The sequence below is a fragment of the Mesocricetus auratus genome, unplaced genomic scaffold (assembly GCF_017639785.1).
Source record: "Mesocricetus auratus isolate SY011 unplaced genomic scaffold, BCM_Maur_2.0 Super-Scaffold_100004, whole genome shotgun sequence".
NCBI classification, from domain to species: domain Eukaryota; kingdom Metazoa; phylum Chordata; class Mammalia; order Rodentia; family Cricetidae; genus Mesocricetus; species Mesocricetus auratus.
In genome coordinates this window covers 43155419-43181919 of record NW_024429189.1, presented here as the reverse complement: position 1 = coordinate 43181919, position 26501 = coordinate 43155419, and the positions used below count along the sequence as shown (strand labels likewise).

At 40.0% G+C, this 26501-nt stretch overlaps 1 protein-coding gene and 1 long non-coding RNA gene across 4 annotated transcripts in view; one reads left to right on the top strand and one right to left on the bottom strand.

Moving 5' to 3' along the window:
• Positions 1–17055: 17055 nt before the first annotated feature.
• LOC121140393 lies at positions 17056–21120 on the bottom strand. Its single transcript, XR_005877206.1, has 2 exons — positions 20119–21120; positions 17056–17293 (listed from the first exon to the last, which is right to left on the bottom strand). It is a non-coding gene; the product is annotated as an uncharacterized LOC121140393 (long non-coding RNA).
• The window catches only part of Lnpk (lunapark, ER junction formation factor), a 65525-nt gene continuing 60143 nt past the window's right edge, over positions 21120–26501 (top strand). Inside the window, exon 1 of one of the 3 annotated variants that reach the window (XM_040745610.1) lies at positions 21120–21207. The gene's annotated coding sequence lies outside the window, so the exon portion shown is untranslated. Of the gene's footprint in view, positions 21208–21655; positions 21747–26501 lie in introns of those variants that run through there. The other 2 variants (XM_040745611.1, XM_005065144.4) reach the window with 2 other exon arrangements.

The following is a 26501-nucleotide window of genomic DNA, read 5'->3' as shown; positions in this document are numbered from 1 at the left end:
TGTTCTTGATTTAACTTTGGTATGTGGTACTTATCTAGAAAATTGTCCATCTCCTTAAATTTTTCCTATTTTGTGGAGTACAGGTTTTTGAAGTATGAACCGATGATTCTCTGGATTTCCTCAGTGTCTGTTATGTCCCTCTTTTCATTTCTGTTTTTGCTAATTTGGATCTTCTCTGCCTTTTGGTTAGTTTGGATAACGGTTTGTTTATTTTGTTCAATTTCTCAAAGAACCAACTCTTTGTCTCACTGATTCTTTGGATTGTTTTGTTTCTATTTTATTGATTTCAACCCTCAATTTGACTATTTCTTGCTGTCTACTCTGTCTGGGTGAGTTTTCTTCTTTTTGTTCTATTTCTTTTCGTTGTTCTGTTAATTTACTAGTGTGGGATTTTCCAGCTTCTTTATGAAGGCATTTAGTGCTATGAACTTTCCTCTCAGCACTGCTTACATCATGCCCCATAAGTTTGCATATGTTGTGCAGTCATTTTCATTACATTTTAGGAAGTTTTTTTTAAATTAATTTCTTCCTTGACCTAGTGGTAGTTCAGTTGATTATTGTTCAATTTCCATGTGTTTGTGGGTTTTCTGAAATTAATGTTGCTGTTGAATTCTAACTTTAAGCTGTAGTTGTTTGATAGGCTACAGGAGTTTATTCCAATTTTTAAATATCTGTTGAGGTTTGCTTTGTTACAGAGTATATGGTCTATTTTTGAGAAGGTTCCATGAGGTACTGAAAAAGAAGTATATTATTTTGTGTTTGGGTGGAATATTCTATAGATATCTGTTAGGTCCAATTGAGTCATAACATGTTAGTTCCCTTATTTCTCTGTTACAGTTTCTGTCTGGCAGACTGTCCAGTGGTGAGATTGGGGCTTTGGAGTCTCCCACTAGTAGTGTGTGGGACATGATTTGTGATTTAAGCTTTAGTAATGTTTCTTTTACAAACGCAGGAGCCCTTGTATTTGGGGACATAGATTTCATCTTGATGGATTTTTCCTGTGATGAATATGGAATGCCTTTATCTTTTATGATTGATTTTAGCTTGAAGTCTATTTTGTTAGATATTAGAATAACTACATCACTTGTTTCTTAGGTCCATTTGATTGGAAAATTTTCTCCCAACCCTTTACTCTGAGGTAATGTTTGTGAGGTTGAGGTGTGTTTCTTGTATGCATCAGAAGGATGGATTCTGTTTTTGTACCCAATCTGTTAGCCTGTGTCTTTTTATAGGTGAATTGAGACCATTTATATTAACGGATATTAATGACCAGTGATTGCTAGTTCCTGTTTTTTTTGTTTTTGTTGGTGATGGTTTTGTGTGTTCAATACCCTTCTATGGGATTTGCTGTTTTCTTGTGTATGCAGGTGATCCTTGGGTTGATGTTTTCCTGCTTGTACTTTCTGTAGGGCTGGGTTTGTGAATAGATATTGTTTAAATTTGGTTTTATAATGGAATATCTTTTTTCTCCATCTATTGTTATTGAAAGCTTTGCTGGGTAAAGTAGCCTGGGCTGGCATCCATAGTCCCTTAGTGTCTGCATAACATCTGATCAAGACCTTCTGGCTTTCATTGTTTCCATTGAGAAGTCAAGTAAAATTCTGATAGGTCTGCCTTTATATGTTACCTGACCTTTCTCCTTTGCAACTCTTAATATTCTTTCTTTATTCTCTATGTTTATTATTTTATTATGTGGTATGAGGGACCTTTTTTTCTGGTTGAGTCTATTTGGTGTTCTGTAAGCCTCTTGTGTTTCCATAAGCATGTCCTTCTTTAGGTTGGGAATGTTTTCTTCTATGATTTTTGTTGAATATGCTTTCTATGCCTTTGAGCATAGAAAACATATTCAACTTCTTCTCCTTCTATCCCTATTAGTCTTAGGTTTGGTCTTTTCACTATGTCCCAGATTTCCTGCATGTTTTGTGTTAGGATTTGTTGGGTTTAAATTTTTCTTTGTGGTACATTTACACAATGAAATACTATTCAGTGGAAAAAACAATGGAATCTTGAAATTCGCAGGCAAATGGATAGCACTAGAAGAAACCATCCTGAGTGAGGTAACCAAGTCACAAAAAGACAAACATGGTATGTACTCACTCATATATGGATTTTAGACAAGGAACAAGGGAGTGCCAGCCTACAATCCCACTGCCAGAGAATCTGGGAAACAAGAAGGACCCTAAGAGAGATATGTATGGTACCCCAGAGAAGGGGAATGAGGCAAGATCTCCTGAGAAGATTGAGATCATGGGGGGAGAGTAGAGGGAGCTGGGAGGAGAGGGGGAGAAGAGAGGAGGACATGGGGGAGCAGGAAGGTTGAGTCTGGTGAAGAATAGAGGAGAGCAGGATGAAAGATGCCATAATAGATGGAGCCATTATAGGTTTGAGGAGAGATCTGGCACTAGTGAGATTTCCAGAGATCTACAAGGATGACACCAACTGGCAATCTAAGCAATAGTGGAGAGGCTACCTTAAATGCCCTTCCTTGATGAGATTGATGACTACCTTAAATGCCATCCGAGAACCTCCATCTGGTGACAGAGGGAAGCAGAGACAGACAACCACAGCTAAACACTGAACTGAATTCCTAGAACCCAGTAACAGAGAGGGAGGAGTGATGAGCAAAGAGGTCAAGACTGGGCTGATGAAACCCACAGAAACAGCTGACCTGAAAAAGGAGGAGCTCATGAACCCCAGACTTATGGCTGAGAGGCCAGCATGGGACTGATCCAGACCCTCTGTACGTGGGTGTCAGTGAGGAGGCGTTGGCAATCTATGGGGCCTCAGGTAGTAGATCAGTATTTGTCCCTGGTATACGAATAAACTTTGGGAGCCTATTCCACAGGGATGCTCTCTTAGCCTGGACACATGGGGGAGGCCTAGGCCCTGTCCCAGACGATATGACAAACTTTGGAGATCCCCCATGGAGTGCCTCATCCTCCCTGGGGAACGGGGCAGGTGATGAGGTGGGAGGTTGGTGGAGGGTTGGTGCAGAAGAGAGGGAGGAGGAGGAGAGGGGAGGAAGGGTGGGAGAGGCAGCTGAGATTGACATGTGAAGCAAGCTTGCTTCTAATTTAAATAAAAATAAAAATTTTTGACCAATGGATCTATTTTCTCTGTCATATCTTCAATGCCTGAAATTCTTCCATCTCTTTTATTCTGTTGTTTATGCTTGTATTTGTGGTTCCTGATTGTTTACGCAGTTTTTCCATTTCCAGGATTACCTCGCTTTGTCTTTTCTTTATTGCCTTCCAGATTTCATATTTTGAATCATTTCCTTCACTTGATTGCTTTTTCTTGGTTTTCTTTAAGGGATTTGCCAGTATCTTTCAATTGTTTGTCTTTTCCTCCATTGCTTTACGAGAATTTTTCATTTCCTCTTTATGGGCCTCAATCATCCTCATAAAGTTACATTTTACGACATTTTCTTCTACTCATCTGTGTTGGGATGTTCAGGTCTTGCTGTTGTAGCAGCACTAGTTTCTAGTGGTGCAGTACTGCTTTTTTATTGTTGAGTGTGCTCTTACCTTGTTGTCTATGCATCTCTTCCTCTAATATAGGTGTAGGTGGAGCTTGTGCTCTCTCTCTCCAGTTGGCATAGTTGGGGGTTGTGGCTCTGTTGATCACTCCTTCGTGCACAAGTAGAGCAGAGCTTCAGGTGAATGCTCCTCCTGGTGGAAGTGGCCCTCATGCTCAAGTGGTCACTCCTTGAGGTGCAGGTGGGGTTACAGTTCCGGTGGATGCTCCACCTATTGGAGATATAGGTAGGGCTTAGGGTCCAGTGGTCAATGTAGTAGCAGGATATATCCAACTGAGAAATGGCAGAGGATGCTGGTTGGGACACAGGTGCTCTTTCCCAGAGGAACTTTTTGAGATAGTTTCTGGAAGCTACTGCTGGAAAGTGCTGCTGTGGTTTCACCTGGTAATCACTCCTTGCTCCTGGGCCTGAGGCTAGGACATCCCTCTGACACTGCTCCCAGGTCTCATGTTCATTGCTTCCTTGATGGTGCTCAGGGCCTGAAGCTGGAAACTTCCTCTGCCTCTGCCTCTGTTCCTGGGTCTGAGGCTCATGGCTCCCTTGATGTTGTTCTAGGCCTGATGCTCCGGCCTCCCTCTGAAGCTGCTGCTTCGGGACTGAAGCTCAGCTTTCCTCTCCATTATTGTTCTTTATTGTTATGACTAAAAAGCTTGAGTTGTTTTCAATTTTGTCACCAATGGATAACTGGCCTACAGCTTTACTCAAGAATGTGGAACATGGACCAGGCCTGGTGATGCATGCCTTTTATCCCAGCACTTGGAGTCGGGTGGTGCTAGCAGTCTCTTTGAAAGGCTAGCCTGGTTTACATGGCTAGTATCTGGACATCTAGGGCTATATATAGAGACCGTGTCTCAAAACAAACAAACCTCCAAACAAAAACCTCCCAAACAAAACAACAATGAAAGAGAATGTGGAGTAAAGTTTGGACAACCATAACCTGTTGCTGAAAACATCCATGGAGAGTCACCTGACAACACAGAAACCACGAAATGTGGGGGAAAGCAGTGTCTGAACTCTTTAAAGACGTTAATAAGCCTGCAGGATGCACACCACTGTGACTCAGTGCTTCAGTCAGCTGAGCTGGGGGTGAGGATGGGGTGAAGTTACCTTCATGTTAAATGTTAAACCACAATGGCCCTTAACAGCTTCTTTTTCTTCTCCGGTTCCCCTCATAATTGGGGTATGTTAAATACACACGCCATGATTTTTTTTTAAGTTGAAGTATAATCCAGGAGCTGCCCATTAGAAAACCATTCAAGTCTTGCAGCACAAAGGTCAAGTATATTTGTACATTTTAAGATTCAAAATTTCATTTTTGAAGACTTGAAAGGAAAACCCTAGTACAAATAAAACAATCAAAACAAAAGAAAAAGACAAAAACTATCCACAAACCAAACCAAACAAAAACTACAACAACAAAAAAACCCCAAAAGCAAAACAACAAAAACTTATTCTAAGAGTTGACAAAGACCAGAAATGTGTCATTTTGATTGCAACTGACAAAGACACTTTGGATCATTCTAGCAAGTCATTTAGGAAAACAAAATTTGATTATTTGCATGAAGGAAACCTTCCTTTATGTATTTAAAAGTATTTACAAAGAACTAAGAAAAAAATTATAAAAAGAGGGATATGGAACAAAAATAAGGCAAATGATGACATTGGCAAAAATCACTCTAACATTGAGCATAAATTGTAAAAACCAAGGATATAAAAGCAGAATGAAAGCAGGACTGTACTAGAAGGAACACATTTCACAGAGAACTGACGAAGAGGCTCTTTGATTGTGTGATAATCCAATTAATGAGAAGAGGGGATATTTCTCTCTCTCTCTCTCTCTCTCTCTCTCTCTCTCTCTCTCTGTCTCTCTCTCTCACACACACACACACAAACACACACTGGAAAAAGATTGAAATTCTAATTTCTTTGACACAATAAAACAGAAAAAAATAATAAAAAATGTTACTGCAACAAGAACATCAAGGAAGGATAGCAATTTTCACTGTCTAAAAAATAGTTTCTTATTGCACAAAATTCTAAAGCTCTCATTAAAAAAAACCCCAGTGTATGTGTTCGTGTGTGTGTGTGTGTGTGTGTGTGTGTGTGTGTTATGTGTGTACATGTTTGTAGGTTCAGAGGACAATTTTGTGAATTAGCTTCTCTCCTTCAACCTTTACATATGGTTTAGGGATCAAACTTAGGGTATTAGGATTGAAACAAAAGTGCCTTTACCCACTAATCCATCTTGCCAGCCCAAGCCCTGAATTTTTAGAGTATACATACAAAACCCCAAAAGCACTATCCACATTTGATATTTCTCCTAAACATTTATCCACTGTCAATGCAAAGTTGAAACATTACTATCAGTTACAATTAACCAAATTACTCAATTATGTTTCACTTCTTTATAGGAGACATTAAAAAATCATTGTCAAATCAAGAGCTTATCAAAAAGGCTGGGGAATTTTATTATTGGCAGGGTGAAGGTGGTACACATCTTTAATCCAAGCACAAGGGATGTAGAGGCAGGTGATCTCTATGAGTTCTGGTGTGGCCTGGTCTACAGAGTGAGTGCCAGGACAGCTAGGGCTACACAGAGAAACCCTGTATTGAAAAAAAGATATTAACAAAGTACTGGAGCTTTGTCCAGGCCCATAGAGATGACTCTGCTTCTTCCTGACTTAAGGTCAGAGAGTTCAAACCCATTATGGCTCTCTTAAGGTTAAACAACAGGATATTTGGCCTAAGAAGTAACTAATGGATGACTTACTTTAACAACAAGATATTTAGCCTAAGGTGTGGCTATTATCTTGCCTTTACAACAGGATAATTGGTTTAAGGTATGGTTACTCGATGTTTTGGGTATTGAGAATGTAATTATGCTTGCTTTTTCTTTGTATCTTGCCAAGAAAGTCTCTTTGCCTTCCCCCACTTTTGATAACGGTATATAAAGACTATGTGTAATAAACCTGGGGCTTTTCCCCCAGTATTCATTGGAATGCCCTCTCTATTCTATCCTGTGTCTCTGTCTTCAGCATCGATAAATTTTCTACCTGCCATTTCTCAGTCTACATGCTTTCCTCCAAAAAAGGATGGGACGTATAAGCTGGGTGGGACCCAGCTGTTGTGGTCTCCTGGGACTGGGACACTACAGAGCCTAGAGCTGCAGCATAGTTCAGCAGTGGAGACATGCTCAGAGAACATGAGGCCTGTAGTCCAGTCTCCATACCCTGCCCCATCACAGCACAGGGGCAGGCAGAACTCGCGATGTCTGATGTTTGATATGCTTGATAATTAACAACTAAAAACTCTAAACAAAGCCCATAGGACAATTGTCTGGAGACTTTAAAGAGTGAAGCCAGTAGGTGAGAAATGTTGGAGAGGTGAGCAACTTAGAAGTGAGTTTCTCATTTCTCTCCTTTTTACTCACGGTCTCAAGCCAAGGGCTCCTGATAACACCACACATCTGAATGGCAGACAGTTTCAATTCTGAGATTCTAATTTCTGTCCAGAAGGGCAGGAAAATGACTGCTTATAGGCCAGATGGGTAATATAAGTTCTCTTGGCTAACCAAAGGCAGATGAATAGTGGAGATGAGTCTGTGTTTAGAGTCGTCCAGAAACAGGGCACATTGGTTCTCAGAGAGTTCATAATTCTAAAAGTCTTTTTTCCTCTTGCTGTTTCCTTTGTGGGTGGCCCGAGATGTGAGAACTGTGGCAGCTAGGAGCTGGTGAGGAACTCTATCACTATAGCCAGAAGATTAGGAGAAGGAGCCCTATGGGCCCCAAGGTGTGGGGGAAGCGCTGGGAGACAAGGGCCTCAAGATGATCCTCCAATTCTGTGGGTAAACCAGCATAATAGTTGGTCTCACTTCTGTGCTGCACATGTGCGTAACAGACACAAAGCTACACAGCAACAACTTTGACGGCTGACTATAAATCTCCAAAGGCAGACTAAACAAGAGGTGGTACATGAGACAAACATAACAGCTTAGCTAGGCAAAACAAAACAGCAAAGAAGAATCCCCGACCCCCCACCAGTGGATGATTTCTTACGGGAGAGATGAAATCTGTCTTCTGATACATGCCAATGAGTCAGCCCCATCCAGACTTCTGAAACTATATTCAAGTCAGGGTCTCCCCCAAACCATGTTTTGTTTATAATTCACTGGAAAGTGTCTTCTCTCTCTGTCTCTGTCTCCTCTCTGTCTCTGTCTCTGTCTCTGTCTCTGTCTCTGTCTCTGTCTCTCTCTCTCTCTCTCTCTCTTTCCATAGAGTTTCTCTGTGTATAGTCCTGGCTGTTCTAGAACTTGCTCTGTAGACCAGGCTGACCTTGAACTCACAGAGAGCCACCTGTCTCTGCCTTCCCAGTGCTGGAATTAAATGCATGTGCCACCAGACCTAGCCTGTGCTCCACATTCTTAAATAAGGCTGTAGACCAGTTTTCCATTGGTGGCAAAATTAAAACCTTTTTAATAATAGCAGTAAATCACAATAAAGGCCAACTAATGACATTGCTTACATCTGACAGAATCTGCACTGTAAGAGCAATAGGTTCTTTTCTGATAACCAAGTTTTTAGTTTAAAAATTTTATGGGTGTGGGTGTTTTGCCTGGAGGTATGTGTCCCTGCACCATGTGTGTGCCTGGTCCCTTTGTAAGTCAGGAGATGGCATACAACCACCTGGATCTGGGGTTTAAGTTGTGAGTTGCCATTTGGATACTGGAAATTTAACTCTGGTTCTTGTCAAGAACAAGCGTTCTGAACCTCTGAACCTCCTTTCCAGCTGCTGTTAATTTTTTTTTGAAGACAGGGTATCAGTAGCCCAGGGTGGCTTGAAACTCTAACTCTCTAGTCTGTGTTGGTCTTTAATTTGTTGCAGTTTGCCTGTCAGTCTTTCTAGTATTAGGATTATAGGTGCCAGTTGCCACACCTAGCTGCTGCATCACCACACTACCAAGCACCAGCACCACCACTACCACTACCACCACCACACCAACTACTACCAACAACCACAACCATTGCCACCCACTATCACCACCAACCCTAATCGCCGTCATCTGCCACCACCAACCACAACTACCACCACCGCCCACCACCACACCAATCACCACAACCACCAACAATCACAGCCATCACCACTAACAACTACAACACCACCCACCACCATCACCACCACCAACCACAACCACCACCACCTACCACCACCAACCACCACCACCACCACCACCACCACCACCACCGCCACCACCACCACCACCACCACCACCACCACCAACCACCACCACCACCACCATCACCACCCACCACCACCAACCATCACTACCACCAACTACTGCCATCAACCACCACCACCACCACCACCACCACCACCACCACCACCACCACCACTGCCACCACCACCACCACCACCATCACCACCACCACCACCACCACCACCACCATCACCACCACCCACCACCACCACCACCACCACCACCAGCATCATTATGTTTTTGGTACCAAATTAAAGATTTAAGCATGCTTAGGAAGTGCTCTATCATTTAGCTCCATCTTCAGCTAATACACATACACACACACACTTAATGTGTACATATATATACTATATATACATATATATATGCATGTTAGCAAACAAAGTAATTGCTTCATTGCAGCATTTTCACAAATAGTTTGTTATTCATCTCTCTCCACACCTCTTTCCCTGTTCCATGTATTCTTTCCACAAGTAGCTCCTCCTTTGCTTTCATGTTACATGGATTTCATCACAGTCCCTTGCTTGGTATCCACAGAGGCCAGAGAGGGGTGGAGTTACAGATGGTTGTTTTTACCCTGTGGATGCTAGGAATCCAACCCTGGTCCTCCGGAAGAGCAGCCAGTGCTCTTAACTGCTGAATCATCTCTCTAGCACACTGTACATTTGATCCTGAATATTTAATTCTGAATGCTTGTGTTTGCGTGTTCATTTATTTCTCCAGATGATAATTTTTCTGCTATAATTTCATAACTAAATTGCTCAGCCTTTAATACTTCAGCTCCTTTTCCCATTTTGTAGATTCTTAGGTTTGTCCTGAATAATTCTGGGAAGTTTTGGCCATGCTCATTTTTTCCCTTTATATAAGTCTGAATGCATTATTGTTTCAATCTTGTCCTCTATGTCCGTCTATTCTTTTGCTTGGTCTTGTCTATTGTGACACTATCCATGGTGTTGATTCCTCCATTTCCAGCATGTCTGTTTTGTTCTTTTCCAGAGTCTGTTTCCTTACTGAAAATTTCCTTTATGATTTTGAATTTCAACTTCAAATGTCTTCATTCATGGTGTTTAACTTTCCTATTTAGGCTCCAAATTGATTTCATCAGTCATCTGCTTTTGAGTCCTCATTATGGTCACAGATCCTTTTTAAAACTAGGATTTGAAATTTTTCTTCTGGAATTTCAGCTCATTTTTAGTTCCTAGCACTGGAGTTGTGAGTTGCAGATGTGTGACAGTGGCACATTTTCTCCAACTGTGTTCCTTTGCTGCATTTTGCCAGTGTTGGGATGAATGTGTTCTCCAGTTTTCACTTTCCCTTTTGTTCACTCCTCATTGATTGGTTTTGTATCTGTGGTTCTTCCTTGTGAGTTGTCATCTGAATTTATGATCCTCACCACGCTTCAGGGAGGAAGCTTACTGAAGTAACACACACAATGATTTGGCAGCAGCACCAGTGTTAACCTGCAAAACTAGGCATTTACTTTACTTGGATCCCAGAGAAGTTTCAGAGACAACAGCCCCAGTGTATGGATTGAGAAAAACAGTTTACAGTGTTTTTAAAACCATCATTATTGATAGCTAAGAAAAGAGGAGGGGTGGGAGGATGGAAAAAGGGGGGAACAAGGATGAACAACATGGAAATTGGTTGGTTAGAGGAAAGAGAACAATGAAGAAAAATATAGACACAGGGAAAAGTTCATAAAACAGTACAGAGAGTGGATGGTTAGAGGCAAGAGATCTACAAGGGAAAATATTGAATATACAGAGAGGTCATAAAAGTCTTTTCAGATGAGTTACAAACTAAAACAAAATGAAATCAAAATGTGTTAAATTGTATATTTAGGTATGGGATTAGTGGACACAGTGGCCATTGAATGGGCTTTAAGGCAGTAGGTGTGGAGGGGAGTAACAGAACAAGACAAAGAGGGATACTGGAGGGAAGGTTAGAGCAGAGATGGTGCAATGGGTAAGAAGATGTGTATGGGGTGAGCAGTGTGTGTGTGTGAACCAAACACAAAGCATGTAAGAAAATACCGTAAAGAAACCTGTTATTTTGTAAGCTAGCTAGAATAAAATTAAAACTAAAACAAAATTGTAGCAGGATCTGCAGGAAGAAGAGGGCTGTTAGAATGTTCTCCTGTTTACTACATGGAGCTCCTCTTTCTACAGCAATTCTCCAGTGTGAGACTCTTGCCTGTCCTTTAAGCTTTGTCTCCAGCATGCTAGTGTGCTGGAAATCATACTCTCCATTCTTGGTTTTCTGTGGATGAGGCTATGAGGGGGTGTGGCAGGCTTGTCCACACTTGTGTTTATCTTGGTTACTGGGTGTTTACTTCTTACTGGATCTTGGCTCCCCCCATCCCCATATAAGCTCAGCACACTTATGTTCCTGTTTGTTGCTTCCCTGGCAGCAGTGAGTGGCTTCTTTGGGCTGAGCTTGGAGAACCTCAGCTTCAGGCTCCTGACACACTTCTCTGTATTTCTGTTTATAGTGCATCTGGCTGCTGATCACATATCCACGGTCCACTCAGACATTATAGGTTTCATTCAACTTTAGGGTCTAGGCATTCTTTCTAAAAGTACATGGAACAGTAATCTACATTCACCTAGAATGACTGTCTACTTTAGTAGAGTGTGATAGATGAATCCAAATTGGCAAACAATGTGTGCCACAGTGTGACCTTCCAACTATCACTTTACATCCAAGCCTCTCTGATGAACTGTCAAAGATATTTTTGCTTACGAGAAAGTTTTTTTTTCTGCAGCTAATGCATTGTCATGTTTTAAATTTTGTAAAATACAGTCACACACACACACACACACACACACACGAGAGAGAGAGAGAGAAAGAGAGAGAGAGAGAGGGAGGGAGGGAGGGAGGGAGAGAGAGAGGGAGGGGAAGAGAGAGAGAGAGCGAGGGAGGGAGAGAAACACACACATACACACACGAGAGAGAGAGAGATAGATAGAGAGATAGAGAGAGATAGAGAGAGAGAGAGAGAGAGAGAGAGAGAGAGAGAGAGAGAGAGAGAGAGAGAGAGAGAGAGAGAGAGAGGAGAGAGAGCTCTATGACATGGCACATGTGTGGATGTCAGAAGATAATTTGTATGGATTGGTTTTTTCCCTCAACCATGTGGTAACCCTGGCTAAAACTCAGGAAGTCAGGTTTGATTTAAAGTGACTTCACTCACTGAGCCATTTAGCTAATCCTAACCATACATTTAATACCTTGAAGTAACATTTATCACATTGTTCTGTAGGTCAAAAATCCAGACAGTGTAGCTTAGCTGGTTCTGTTTTAGGTTTCACAAGATTTAAATATCAGTATGGTTTCTGTTTGTTGAGAAGTGTTTCCAGGTTTACTCAGGGAGTTTGAGTTTAATCCTACACATCAGCAAGGCTGAGCTTCTAAAGGATAACTGCATTCCTTGGCTTCTGGCCTTTCACCTCTGTTATCAAAAGTCATAGATGAAGCACCAAATCTTTCTTATGATTTGACTAGCTCTGATTACTTCCTATCTTATATTTTTACTATTTTCCCCTCTTGTTCCATCTCTCTTTTTTTACAGCTAAACCTCTCTCTCTCTGGCCAGGGAAGTAGTTCAATTTGCTCCACTCAGATTATCCAGGAGAATTTTCCCCTTTAAAAGGTCTATAGCTTCAATTTATTCTGCAGATTTCCTTGATAGCAATACTTGGATTATTATTTTTGACTAGCCAGAGTTGAGAATCTTACAGGAATACTTTGAGAATCCTGCCTATTACAAGGTATGGAATATAATGTAAATGAGAACAAATCTGGAGAATAAGAGGCTAATACCGGAGCAATTTAGGTCAAACAACGTTCCAGAAAGAAAGGCTTACATGAAAGGAAATGAATATACACAGAGAAGGTTGGATGAAAGTCCAATTGGATATTTTTTTGGGGTGGTGGTGAGGTTCTTGAAAACCTGATTCCAAAGATAAGACAAATAGAAGGTAACGATAATGACAATTGACTATGGAAAGGCAAGCATATTAACTCTTTTTATGAGGCTAGCTAGGCTGCCGTTGATACTAAAAGCAGAGAAAGACAGTAACCAAAAACAAACAAACAAAAAACAAAACACAAAATTAAAAAACCCAAATAAACAAAACAAAACAAGTCCAGACCATTTGTGAAAGCTCTCCATATCTGAAGCAAAATAGCATATCAAATTCAGCAATATATAAAAAGGCATAGATCATCAGGAAAGAAAACCAAATTCAGAAGTTATTTCATACATATATGACTTTTTTGATTTATAAGCAAATGCTGTGGTTATACATGTCTCCCAAAGGTGCACGTTTTTAAGCTTGCTTACCAGACTGAGTTGCTGTTGGCAGGCAGTGGAGCCTTTCTGAAGAGAGTCCTAGTAGAAGGAAATGAGATCTGTTAAGCTATGCGCATCAAGAGTATCCTGGGAGGCCGGCACTGTCGCTTCTTCTCTTTTCTGCTTGCTTGCTACCACGAGGCAAGGTAAGCAGAATCTTCTACCGAACATTATTACTATGATGTGCCCTCTTGTCATAGGCTCAAAATGAAACACCAAAATTGTACCGCAGAGTGAGCAGTTCACCTCGTACTGCTGCTAATTTTCCCCATGGAGAGGAGGGTACAACTACAGTTCTCACCTTTTTTTCTAATTAAAAAATAAAGTTCCAGAGTGAAGGAAAGCAAAATAACATTTTAGAAAAATTTAAAAGTCTTAATGTAGAAGGGCAAGAAGAGATCTCTGAAGTAGGAAACAGGAATTACTAATAAAGGAAAAGACCAATAAATTGACTTCACTAGGAACTTTTCCCCATCAAAATATTAGGAGAGAGAAGACATACCTTAAAGTGGGAAAAACCACTTATTTCCCTAGTATATAATGCACTAGTACAAGTCAATAAGAAAAATATCAAAAAACACACCATACAAATAGGAAAACACTGAATAATGAGAAAACTTCCATGTGAAGGTGACAGGCTTTTCATTAAAAGAAAAAAAATTCGAGATAGAACATTTCTTTGGTTGGTGTACCATATCCATTAGAAGGGTGAAAATTGAAATATCTGAAAACATCAAGTGTTGGTGAGGGCAGGCTGCATTATGAGTTGCAGTGCCTTTACTATACCCACATTTTCTACTCTTTTGGAAACATAATGGACTAAATACACAAAACAAGGGCTTTTATAATAATATTTCCTTACCATCATTGCTCAGCATGCATCAAATTAGCATACCTTTAGATTGTATTACGTTAGACTGCTTGATTTCAAAAAATGCTGCTTGAATTGCTGGCTTAAGCATCAAAAAACTGTTAAATTTTGTCTTGGAATTAGGATAAAATTTCAAACAATATTGGAAATAGTCCTAAATATACTTCTGTCACTTTTCACTATATAGTTATCACAGCACTGATAATAAAAAAGAAAATCTGGATGAACTGAAAAATGTTGAAGCTATTCGCTAGCCTATTCAGAAGCTCTTCTCAACCTGTAGGTCAAGACTACCTACCAGGTGCTGAATGATCCTTTCATAGGGGTCACTTAAGACCATTGGAAAACAGATATTTACATTATGATTCATAACAGTAGCAAAATTACATAAGAAGTAGCAACAGAAATAATTTTGTGGTTGGATTGTTGATTTTTGTTGATGATCTAACAAATAAAGCTTGCCTGAGGATCAGAGTGAAGAGAGACACACTAGTTAGCCATAGATGCAGGGAGTGGTGGCCCACACCTTTAATCCTAGCACTCTGTTGAGGCAGATGGATCTCTATGAGTTCAAGGCCACCCTTAGCTACATGAGATTGAATCTGTCTCACACAAAGGTGATCTCTGCACTTGGGATCCACACCTTTAATCCCAGCTCTAGGGAGGTGGAGACAGGAGATATGGCTGGGCAGAGAGAAGAATGTAGGGTGGGAGGAGACAAGAGACAGATGCAGTCTGAGGAAAGGGTCACCCCTTAGTCTGAGTATTGGTAGAGGTAAGAACTCTAGTGGCTGGCTGCTCTGCTTCTCTGATCCTTCAACTTTCACCCCTAAGAGCTGACTCTGAGTTTTTGTTAGGCCAATTAGAATTCATGCTACAGTTGTGGGTCACCACAACATGAGAAACTGTGTTAAAGGGTCACAGAATTAAAGAAGGCTGAGAACCACCATTCTATAGTATAAAATACCTAGCCAAGATTTAAAAATAAACAAAGCACAATCATCTCATTTAGTGTACATAGTCTTTTTTGTTTTGTTTTTTTTGAGACAATGTTTTTCTGTGTAACAGCTCTGGCTGTCCTGGAATTCACTCTGTAGACCAGGCTGGCCTCATACTCAGAGATCCACTTGATTGCCTCCGGAGTGCTGGGATTAAAGGCATGCACCACCACCGCCTGGCTTCAATTTTATATTTAATGAATGGTAAATTATATGTATCTTAAGAAATCATTTTAAAATAAAATTTCTTTAAGGCTTACTATCAGTAAATGATTTGTATATCTATTCAACACACCTATATACTCAAGGTTGCGTAAAAGCTCCTCCGTTACAAAGAGATCACAAGTGGAAAAATAGGGTACTTTTAAATGTGTGAACATGATCCTTTATGACAGAATGGCTGGTAATAGCCTAAAGCAAGAAATAGCTTATATGTTCATTGACAGCTAAAAAGTGTTATAGTACATCTAGGGACTATAGCAATCATCAATGGAAGTCAATAAACTGTAGCAATATCAACAGAAGTTCAGCAAAACCTTCAAGACATGCTAAAACAATCTTATTTTGATGCCACTTACCTAAAAACCAGAGATTGCACTATAATTTAAGACTGAGTTATTAGGCAGCAAAACTAGGCATCCTAGGGTTCCAAGAAGGGGCACACTGAGGCTTTCTGGAGTAGTGATAATTCATTTCTAGACTTAGATTTGTTGTTTGAGCATCTGTATTATTAGGTCAACAGTACATTGTTTTATGCCATTTTCTGTATGTGGGCCATGACAAAACATAACTCTAATCTTTCTTAGTCTTAATACTTGCTTGTTTTATTACTAGTCAGAAGCATCTACGGTCCTGTCCAAAGACGTTAGAGCTGTTACAAGAATATGTCTCCATGATCTACAACTTATTTTGTGTCTAAGAAGTTTTAGCCACTGAAATCCCTTATCTGCATAAAAACAAAACCTCCTAAAAACTGACATTCCTCTCAGATAGCTGTTCTAATAATACTCCCTTTCAAGAGATATTGGTATCACAGTCAGACTCTGCTACTAGATAGCTTATTTCTCATCTACCTTATGTGCCCATCATCTTTTTAAAGGTTATTTTCCTCGCCCAGATCATCTTTCTAAACCTTCCCTTCTCTGAAGATATATCTGTTCTTCCACAGATGCCCCACTTAAGATGACATATAAACCCCAAGTTTTAACCACCTTTTTGAGTCATACTTCTTTATGAATTCCCCCTTTTTCTATATTCACATGTAAGTTTTAAAACTTTTATCAATATACATCCTTCAGTCTAATACTCAGGAATATAAAAAAAGGAGGCAGATGAATACTTTTTTTTGGATGTAGCTCAATTTAAATTTCCAAAGTAGGTTCTTAAGAATAAGAAAAAAATAATGCTGAGTAAAACATTGTTTGATATTTCCCTTCTATCCCCCTGGCCAGTGAAAAAGACTGCACAATACTTTGAGGGGAGTGAAAGACAAGGTTTTGGAGCACAATATCTAAGAAAATTCTATGGTTATGGAGGTAAGGGTGGGCTTTGATGCAAGTAGCATAAAAAAGTTATCTAAGTGGGCTGAGGGCCATTTCTGTGAACAGGGCAGGAGTCTCAGGCTAAGAGTCAGGAAAGTTATCCATGTAGCTTGCAAGGTCTACTTTCCTCAGAACTGCCTACCGTGGAGGAGCTAGGCCACCACCATCAAAGATGATGGGTAAAGCCTTATACAACTGAGATGATACTGTGCTCAATTCTATTTTTTTCTTGTTCTTCTAATTTCTAGTCGTTTTAGTTTGCAGGGTCCAAAAATCTGTATTTTAAAAAATTATTTATTTATTCTGAAGGGTAGAATGTTTATGACACAAACACCACCCTTGAGGTAAATATAATACTAGTTGTTTATAGTGTGTTATGAAATATATAAGCAGAGATAATGTTTAGTATTTCTATGAGGCCAAGAATATTTGTGATGATATATTGTTTATGTTTTATTAAAGTTCACGCGAGGACTCAGAAAGCAAAGTCAGCCACAAACCATAGAAGCTAGGCACACTCCTTTAATCACACTGAGGAAAGGTTACAGTCAGAAGCTTGGTGATAGCTCATGGAGCCTGGATCATCCTATTCAGTCTGAGGTAGAGGTAAGAAGCTAGAGGCCAGCTGCTTTACTTTTCTGATATTTAGCTTGAAGCTTGAACCCCAAATCAGTCTCTAGGTCATTCATTTTTCATGTTACAAATATTTATCAGTCTAGTTCTTATGCCAGAGGAAGTCACTAAGACAAAGGAAAGGATAAAAATCAAATCCTTTATGAATTTAAATTTGTAAATTCCAAACAAATCATTACCAAATAGTACCAACTATGTACAAGGAAATACATAGATAAGCCAATCTCTTCTCACTGTGCAAGTCTGTTTCATTCTCCAAAAATCAACTAAGTAATCTATCACAGTAACACAGTAATGAGGAAAACCATGTAATGAGGTAAATACACATAGGATAATATTGACAGAACAGAATAGCCACTTGCAACAAAACAGTTTTCTAAATTCCATAGAGAAAATTATACAGGAATTGGTACTATAACTCAGAGATAAATTGCATACTGTCATTTTTGAGGACTTGTATCTTCAACAATGCAAAACATGCCAAGAAACAAAAGCAAAAGAGTGTAAAGAGAGAGAGAGAGAAATGGCTGTAACTTCTTAATTCCATTTTATTTGTCTATTTACTTATTTTAATATATAATGAATGGAAGCTAGGTCCTAGTGCATGCTAGGCAAGTGATGAACCAATGGGCTACATTCCCAGTATCTCTATAGCTGATTTCTTTTATTGAAAAATAGATTTTTCCATTCAATATAGCTTTATTACCATTTTCCTTCCCTCCACTTCTCTCTGTACCTCCCTACTTTTCTTCCCATCTAGATCCAACCCCTTTTTTCCCTCTCATTAGAAAACAAATAGGTGGGGTCTAGAGTGATGGCTCAGTGGTTAAGAGTACTAGCTGCTCTTCCAGGGAACCTGGGTTCAATTTCCAGCATCCACATGCTCACAACTGTCTTGTAATTCCAGTTCCAAGGGATCTGACACCTTCACATGCAGACAAAATACCAAAGTACATTAAAATAGTGATTTTTCTCTTTTCTCAAAGGAGAAAACAAACAGGCGTCTAAGTGGTAAAAAAAATATAGGATGAAAGAAAACCAAACACATTGGAGCAGAACAAAACAAACAGCAGGAGAAAAGTCCAAAAAAAAAGGCACAAGAAATATATAGATGCAGAAACATACTTGTTTGAATACTCAGGAATCCCATAAAACCACAAGTTTTGAATCTCTAAGGGGAAAAAGAAGAAAAGAAAAAGCCCATACATGACATTATGAAGCAAGGAACCTTGAAAGATATCACTGGGTTTGTTTCTGTTGGCCATTTACTGTTGGGCATGCGGCCTACCGTTAAGTGTAGTTCATTTCCCTACTGGGTGAGAAAAGTCTTTAAGAAGTACCTTAGAGATTCTCATGCAGGTAGTCTCTGGCACTATAGTACCATGGCCTGAATAAGCTTAGTAATTAAAAGGATCAACAGTGACACTTAATTAAAACTACAAATTTCAGGCCCCACAAGAGACAAGTATTTCTAAGGGGGATCCTGAGAACTTGGATTTTTAACAAGGGCCCCTGGTGAATCTCAGGGAAATCTGTCACATGGCTGTGGTGACTTCTACTTTGTACTTTCTGTTCTAAATGTAAAGACAAAATAGCTTACTTAGAGTAAGGGCAGCTTCATTGGAAAGAAACTGGCTACCCTGCAGACTTTTTGGTGTTTCAAACCTATAAATCCAACTGTTTACACTTCCCCTGGAAGTTATAAAAACATCCTAAACTCTTTGTTCAAGTTAAAAACCCCACTTTCCTCTAATCCTGGCTCTTTCCCAGGGTTCTCCATATCTCAATGGCATTAGAAGTGATCTAATGGGGCCACCAGAAATCTCTAGTTATTTTTAATCTCTCTCTCCTTAAATCTTGGTCTGTCACCAAGACCTTTCATTTACTTTCTCATTGGTTCCATTTGCCCTACTTATTCCCATTTCCTCCTTCTTATCTCATTCACTTGAACTTTGTCCAACTTCGCCCATCACTTGCATACCCTGGCTGGCCGGTGTTGACCATGTTTGTGCTTCCACACTGTAGCTGAGTGATTTTGTTCTCATCCTACCAAACCTTCTGTCGTCTCAAGGAAAGGATTGACTTACTTAAAACACAAGGTCAGAAAAAAGATCTTTTAGTGTGGTGCCCAGTTTCACACTGTCACTGTCTCCTTGTAGTCTGTGATCCAGTCACAATGGCCTCTTTTTAGTCTCTTAGTCTTGCAATGCCTGCTTCTAACAAAAGGCCTTTACATACGACATTCCTTGTGTTTTCCCACAGTTATGCTTCTTATTCTTCGGATCTAATTTGAGTGTGACTTCCTTAAGGAAGCTTTAACACCTCTGACCAGACTGATGAATGTGCCTCCTGTGTTCATAACACATTGAACTTTTTGACTGAATTACCTCACTTTATGATTCCATCAGCTTGAACAGTTTGTTTCCTCTCCCAAAGTATTCTCTGGACTTCACTTCCTTAGATGCAGTCCTGTGAAGTTTAGGCTTAGTAGGAAGCCATTCTTTTGAGACCTGGATTTGCTAAAGCAGCCGTTTCACGGGCTTACCAATATCATCCCTGGCTCCTGGGCTATGTTGAACACAGGTTTATACAGCAACACTTAACTTGCTTTAGTACAGCTATTTTATGTTTCCTTATACTTAACACAGGGTCTTTTTGTAGTCTGTTGTTTAGCAATATATCTCATGTTGAGTTCTTTGCTTGACTTCCCTCACTGTCCCTTGACAAACTTCCTTTCACTCCCCTTTTCATTTCTCTCATGGTACTGAGGACTGAACCCAGGGCTTTGTACACACTAGATATGTGCACTGTCACTGAGCACTGAGCACTCAGTGCAGATCTTATCTTCCATATATAAGAGAAAATGGTACAGTGCTATCTTTAACAGTGTACATGGCTTTCTACTTGGTTTCCTTATTTGAAAACTACTTACCTTGAAAGATTTGGGGAATACTTTTAGAGTTTATGCTTTCCTTTAAATGTGGCCAGGTTAAGTCTTTTCCTAACATAATCCCCCTAGGAAATTTTCTCTCAGGATCAGACTTTCAGACTCTCTTGTATCCAGCTAGCTTGTTTCTGTCTCGCTGTCCTGTTTTATTTTGAAACTCCCTTTATGACAGACCTTGATGGCTCAATGAAAAACCAGAGGACAAAATATTAGCTAGTCAAACATGTTCTTTCCTGTTCACTTGAGGAAGGATCCGTCTGAGATAAGACGCAGTTGCATAGCAGCACACGATTTAAATACATAGAAACTTCAAAGGCTATGAAGTAAAATGGTAAAATTTCCAAATCAAAACCAGTGAAATGGGTGTTCATTTTCTTCTAAATTTGTGAGGTGACTCACAATGCACATTGAAGCTTATCTCTCTCCTCCAATTCTTTTTAAAGAGCTGTAATTGAAGATTTTAGCATTTTATCATTTTACAAATGACATACTAAATCTACGTTGTCTTCTCCTTCTTTGCCCATCATTGTAAACATAGCATACTGTATCTATTATGCTTTGAAAATCAGAGAGATTTTCTTTAGTAAAGTAGAACCCATAAAAATGATTGCACACAGGATAAAACATAAAATTTGTTGAAGTTTCCCTTCTTGTTAAGCATTCACATTCAAGTGTCGTTTATTATTGATACTTGTAGTTGACTAGGAAACTTAACAGTCTTTAGGCAGTCTTCAAATCTCAGGGAAATACAGCACGATGGCTTTATGCAGGCCCAGTTATTCAGAGTTTTTGGTGAGTGTTCTTGAGGTTAGGAGTGTATAAAGATGGAAAGGTCAACCTTTGTTGCTACCCACAGATTTGAAAAGGACATCCTTCGCATCTGTAGCTCATGTCACTCTGATGAGGTAACCGCCCAGTCATCAAAGGACCCTTTTTGACGTCCGAGAGCAACGAAAGCCTCAAGCCCTCATAGGGTCTATGTCTCACTAGCTTGGCTGGGATTGACCTCTTCTGAGCTATGTAGCCTAAACCTTTTTTGCTGTCTCCTGGATGACAGCTGATCTGGGACCTCAGGTAACCCGCTCTTTTTTCAGACACCCCTAGTCTAGACCGTCAGTGGCCCTCCTCTTTGTCCTCTCCACTCTTCCCTCTTGCTCAGAAAGTCTGGGACACTCAGGATCAGTTTCTTTCCCCGGCGAGACCTGGGGGAGGGGGAACGTTGTTCAAAAGGACGCAAAGGAAGAATAAGAATCAAACGCTAGTCATCGGAACAGCTGTAACTTGCTGTGACCTAAGGGCCGTCATCCTACACTGTCAGCGGAAGATACGCAGCCTGAATCCTCAGGCCAAACGCGTCGCTCAGAGGCACCAACGGCTGGGCGGGCCGGGTCACGTGACGGGGGAGCGGCGCGCGCCGGCCGCGGCGCCCATTGGCTGGCGGCGGGAGCGCGGGGTTTGATGGGAAGGCATTGGCCGGGCCCGGCGCTCTATCAGTAGCTGCTGCTGCCTGCTCCAGGGGCGGGCTGCGCTGCGGCGACCCGGGCTTGCCGGAGCTGACGCCGGGGCCGGGGTCGGGGCCGGGGCCGGGGCCGGGCGGCTCCCGCTTTCCTCAGGTAGGACGGTGAGGGGGAGGGCCGCGTAGACGGAGGCGCTGTGGGCCTCGGGAACCAGTCCCCGGGTTCCTCTGCTCGCCGGCCCGAGTGCCTCCGCCCATGCCAAGTGGCCTAGGGCTCGGCGGCGGCTGGGGACACGCGGCCGGGCGGAGCCCCCGCACTCGGATGCCACCTTCTCGGGTGGATTGCCCAGCACAGCTGCCCGAGCGGCTCCGGGGTGCACGAGACCCGGCTCTGCCTCCCCCAGGCCGGTGTTCTCCCGGCCGTGTCCTCAGGAATTCCGTGCTGTGGTTGTTTGGAGCCCAAACCCATGGCCCCACCTGGGTTGAGAACTGCCCGAAGGTCCCAGAAAGCACATCCCTAGCTGAAATAGCCACCCTGAGTGCTCGGATCACCCCCGCGTCAACTCTAGCTGGCCAGATGGGAAGGACTGAAAACTGTCAGTGTCATGCTGCTCAGTCCGCGTGTGGGCGTGGGCTGTGAGCGACTTAGAGGAGCAGCTCCACGACCATTGTCCTTATTTGTTAAGAGGGACAGTGGCCGGCCTGGGTGGAGAGGGAGGGTGAAGATAAGTGGTGTTAGGGGCGGTCTGGCAAAGTGACTCCAAAAGGACATCAGTAGGTTTAATCCTTTGATGCGTTTTTGGACGCAGAGTTTGGATTGGTGAATTTAAGTTTTGTGTGCAGTTGTGAGCAACACCTGTGACTCATTGAGTTTTCCATGCTCTGCTCTTCCTTTTTGGCTTCTGGTTTGTTGTGGTTAGAGTCTGTTGTTTTCTGTCTCAGTGACCTCGGTGTCAGCGTTGACAAAATTGTCTAGAGGTGTAATGGATTGTGAGTAAATTCAGTTTCAGGCATATGTTGAAGCTGGCAGACAGGACTAATTCCTAGTTCCCAAAGGTCTCCTTAGTGTCTTAGGGAAACGGAGTTGATTTTGAGTGCATCTTCTTAAACAAGAGTGGTTCATTTAAACGTAGAGTTTTAAAAAAAGTTCCTTGACATCTGTTGTCAGCAAAGTAGTGCTGTTAATAACGTGTATAGTGTTTATATGTTGGAAGAATGCAAGGAAGGACAGGTGACTATCATATAGAAATCTCCCTGTATTTCTCTCTCTCTCTCTCTCTCTCTCTCTCTCTCTCTCTCTCTCTCTCTCTCTCTCTCTCTCTCTCTCTCGGCAGTCATCTCACACATCTAAAGTACTTTTTTAGAGGTGTGCTTCTTTTCATTTATTTTTGGACAAAAAACCTGTTGTAAGACATTTCAGAATTGCCTGTTTGGATATTTGAAAGCAATTTTGAACAAATTACATTTAATTCTAAATTGTATAGTATAACATGGAAGTTCTGTTGAAGATGAGTAGTTTATATTTAAGTTTGGAACTTAACCTCAAAACTCTCTTGTTGTTTGCAACGAAGGCATACAAGTTTATTATAATGAAGAATATTCTTTATTTCCATGCTAGAGTAAATGAGAAAAATATTTTCAGTAAAGATACAAACTTATTTTTAAACATTTTAAGTTATGGAATAAGTGCTCATTTTATGAAAAGTTAGGCATGTGTTTCATTTAAATGTTATACGTGAGTTTTTTTTTTTTTGCTAATAGCAGTAGTAATGGCTACCATTTATTAAACACTATGCCAAACACTAAGGGATAAATAATTTCGATTAATATATCATTCCATGAACTGTAAATATTTTCGCTGCTTTATAAACCAAGACTTAGAAATTTAAGTAATTTACCCAAGATCATATAGCTAGTATATGTTTGAGCCATGTTTTGGGGTATTATCCTATGGTTTTCATGTGATTTCAAATGCATTGAGAACTCAAGAAAGACATTTAAGATTTTAAGTTCTGTCACTTAAACCTGAGTGTGGCTAACAATAGAAAGTATCATGTAATTTGGTAGGCATTGTTGCTTATTGAGAAAGCACACTTAGGGACTTGGAGAGATGGCTTAGAGGATGGGACCAGTCAGAGCACCCACATGGTGGTTCACAGCCATCTGTAAGTCTAGTTCTGCGGTGTCTAACATCTTCTCTGACTTCTCTGGGCACAAGGCACACATATGGTGCACATATACATGCAAGAAAAACACTCATACAAATAAAGTTAAGTAAATGTTCAAAAAAATAAAACACATTTAGTTGCCTCAATCCTTAAAGTTGTATATACCAAGTCCTATTGTGACATCAGAGTTAGAAAGAGACATAGAGATTGGGGACAAGCCATTTTTTAAAATGGTGCTGAGAATTGAGCCCAGGACTCCACATGTAATGGCAAGTGAGTGATTTATGCTTTACAAAGAAAGGCTAAAGTTACTTGGCAAGAAAGTAGAGATGAATTAGAAAACTGCAATGACTACAGCAAGAGAAACAATTTCTTCTGAGTAATTGCCATGTTATCAGGAGTAAATAGTCTAGGGCATGTTATTTAAGCCTTTCACCTTTTAAGAGGATTCTAAGTGTCCCTCCTTTGCAGATGAGGAAGTTGAGAAGTGTTGATGTTTAAGTTATTTGCTCATATTTTCACAGTAAACAATGGGCAATCAGAATTGGAGTTAAAATGTCCAGGTGGAAAGGACAGAAGCTGTGGATGAGATAGAAAAATGAACTTAAACTGTAGAAAATAGTAATCATTTTGTGTTTAATATCTGTTAAAACTACTATCATATGTGCATATCATTTGTAGTAAATCAGTTTAATAAAACTAGAATTTGATAGAAAAAAATTCTGAATCAATAAGAATTGATTCTTTGCTTAATGAATATGAAAGCATGGATTTAATGACTATCACTAATATTTCAGAGGATAAATTTAAAAGCACAACTTCTTGCTTCAGGGAGACTGGAGACTAACCCATAGTTTGTTTCTTTAACACAAAACATTCTCCAAACCAATAATTGCTATAAAAAAGATATTTATTGTGAATCATGAGTATAGTTCGTATACTCATTCAAAAGGTAATATACGGTAACAACTGTTTTAGGCCAGTTGCTCTAAAAGTTCTAACTGGAGTCCTAGAAATTTAACAAGCCATTTAACTTCTATCTAATGCAGATTTTAGCTCTCAAATTTAATCAGATTAAGGAATTGGGCTACCTGATACATTGCCATAAATACTGTCTCTTGTGTTTATAACTCAATTTCAGTTTTAGCAGCTCTGCTTATCAACTAGTTAAGAAGGTCAGAGGTATCTTCATATATTTGATTTCACTTTGTTTTTATTTTTATTTTTTAAAAGGGTGCTGAGAATTGAGCCCAGGACTCCACATGTACTAGGCAAATGCTCTACTTCTGATATGTATCCTCAGCTATCTGTATCTTATACACAGATATTCCAGTCCATATGGATATATTCTAGCCTACACTTATAAGTATTCTCCATTTCTGATTTTATGCTGTTGGGAATAACTGGTTGCATTAAAAAATCAAAACTAAAATGCAATGTTTTGTTTTGCTGCTTAATATCTTTGGACCTTAACATACTACTTTTCTAGTCTCAGGGTCTTAACTTGTGAAGTGGAGGAATAGTATCTAAGTAATAAAATTCTTGCCAGCCATCTGTCATAGGGCTCCTTAGTGGTAAGTGTGTGTAACTGATGTTGTTACTAATTTCAAACAGTAAAGAGTACTGTTCAAACAGTAAACATCTAAGCCAGGCAGGGCATGATAGTGCAAGTTTGTAATGCCAGTACTCAGGAGGCTGAGGCAGGAAGGTAGGAATTGAGGGTAGTCTAGACTATATAGGGAGACCTGTCTCAAAATATCTTATCAAAACAGAAAATTTGGTCTCAAGGTGTTATGGCTACAAACTTGACTTGGAAGGATATAGTTCTTTAGATACAGTTTCGAAATAGTGGAGTGATGTGTAATTTGAGAATATCAAATTAAGTAGTTGATCTGAATATGTTTCCTTCTGCCTTGGTGACTATTTTTATATTAAGAAGGTTTTAAGGTTTGTTTAATATCATGTCTCAGAAATGTGTTCTTTTATACATTAGAGCTCCAGAATACCTCACAATCACATTTTATAATTTTGAATACTGAGCTAATATTGCATGATTAATATTATTTGGTTTGCAACTTAATTGTAGTTTATAAAATTGTTTGTATGCTTTAGAATGTCATAGAACAGTTAATATTTTTGTCCTGAAGAGTGACTTTGTAAATGAAAGTACTTTATAATAAGGCATCCATTACTTTCTAAGAAAAGAAAACTCTTAAAATAGGTATGCCTTGAGTCAATTCTGATATATAAATAGTATTGAAGTTCTTACTGGGTACTGATAATTACTTTTTAAGGTTAAGATGTGGGGGACATACCTATGAAAAAAAGTGTGTGTGCACATGTGTATAAATGAAGTAGTTTCACACACTGATAAGCATATACTTATAACCTGATAAAAACATGCCAATTTGAAGGTATAATTTTACCATTTCAACGTAAAAGAGTAAGAAATTCTATAGTGATTATCTGTTAAATTGATTTACGATATTATCATTTATGAGTCTTTATACAACATTTGAGAATCCTAGATAAACAAAGGGAATTCACAGCTAGCTGAAATGAAGGTCATCTAGCGTGAGGTCTTAGGCTTTTAGTAGCACATGTTTAACTGGGTATTGAACAGTAGTGTTTTTAGAAACAGGAGCCAGAAGTCTGAAGATAGAGGAACTTTATGGTATGTTTCTTATGTGCTATCAGACAAATCACTGACTGTTGTCATGGAGTTTTCTTATCTCCAAGGTGAT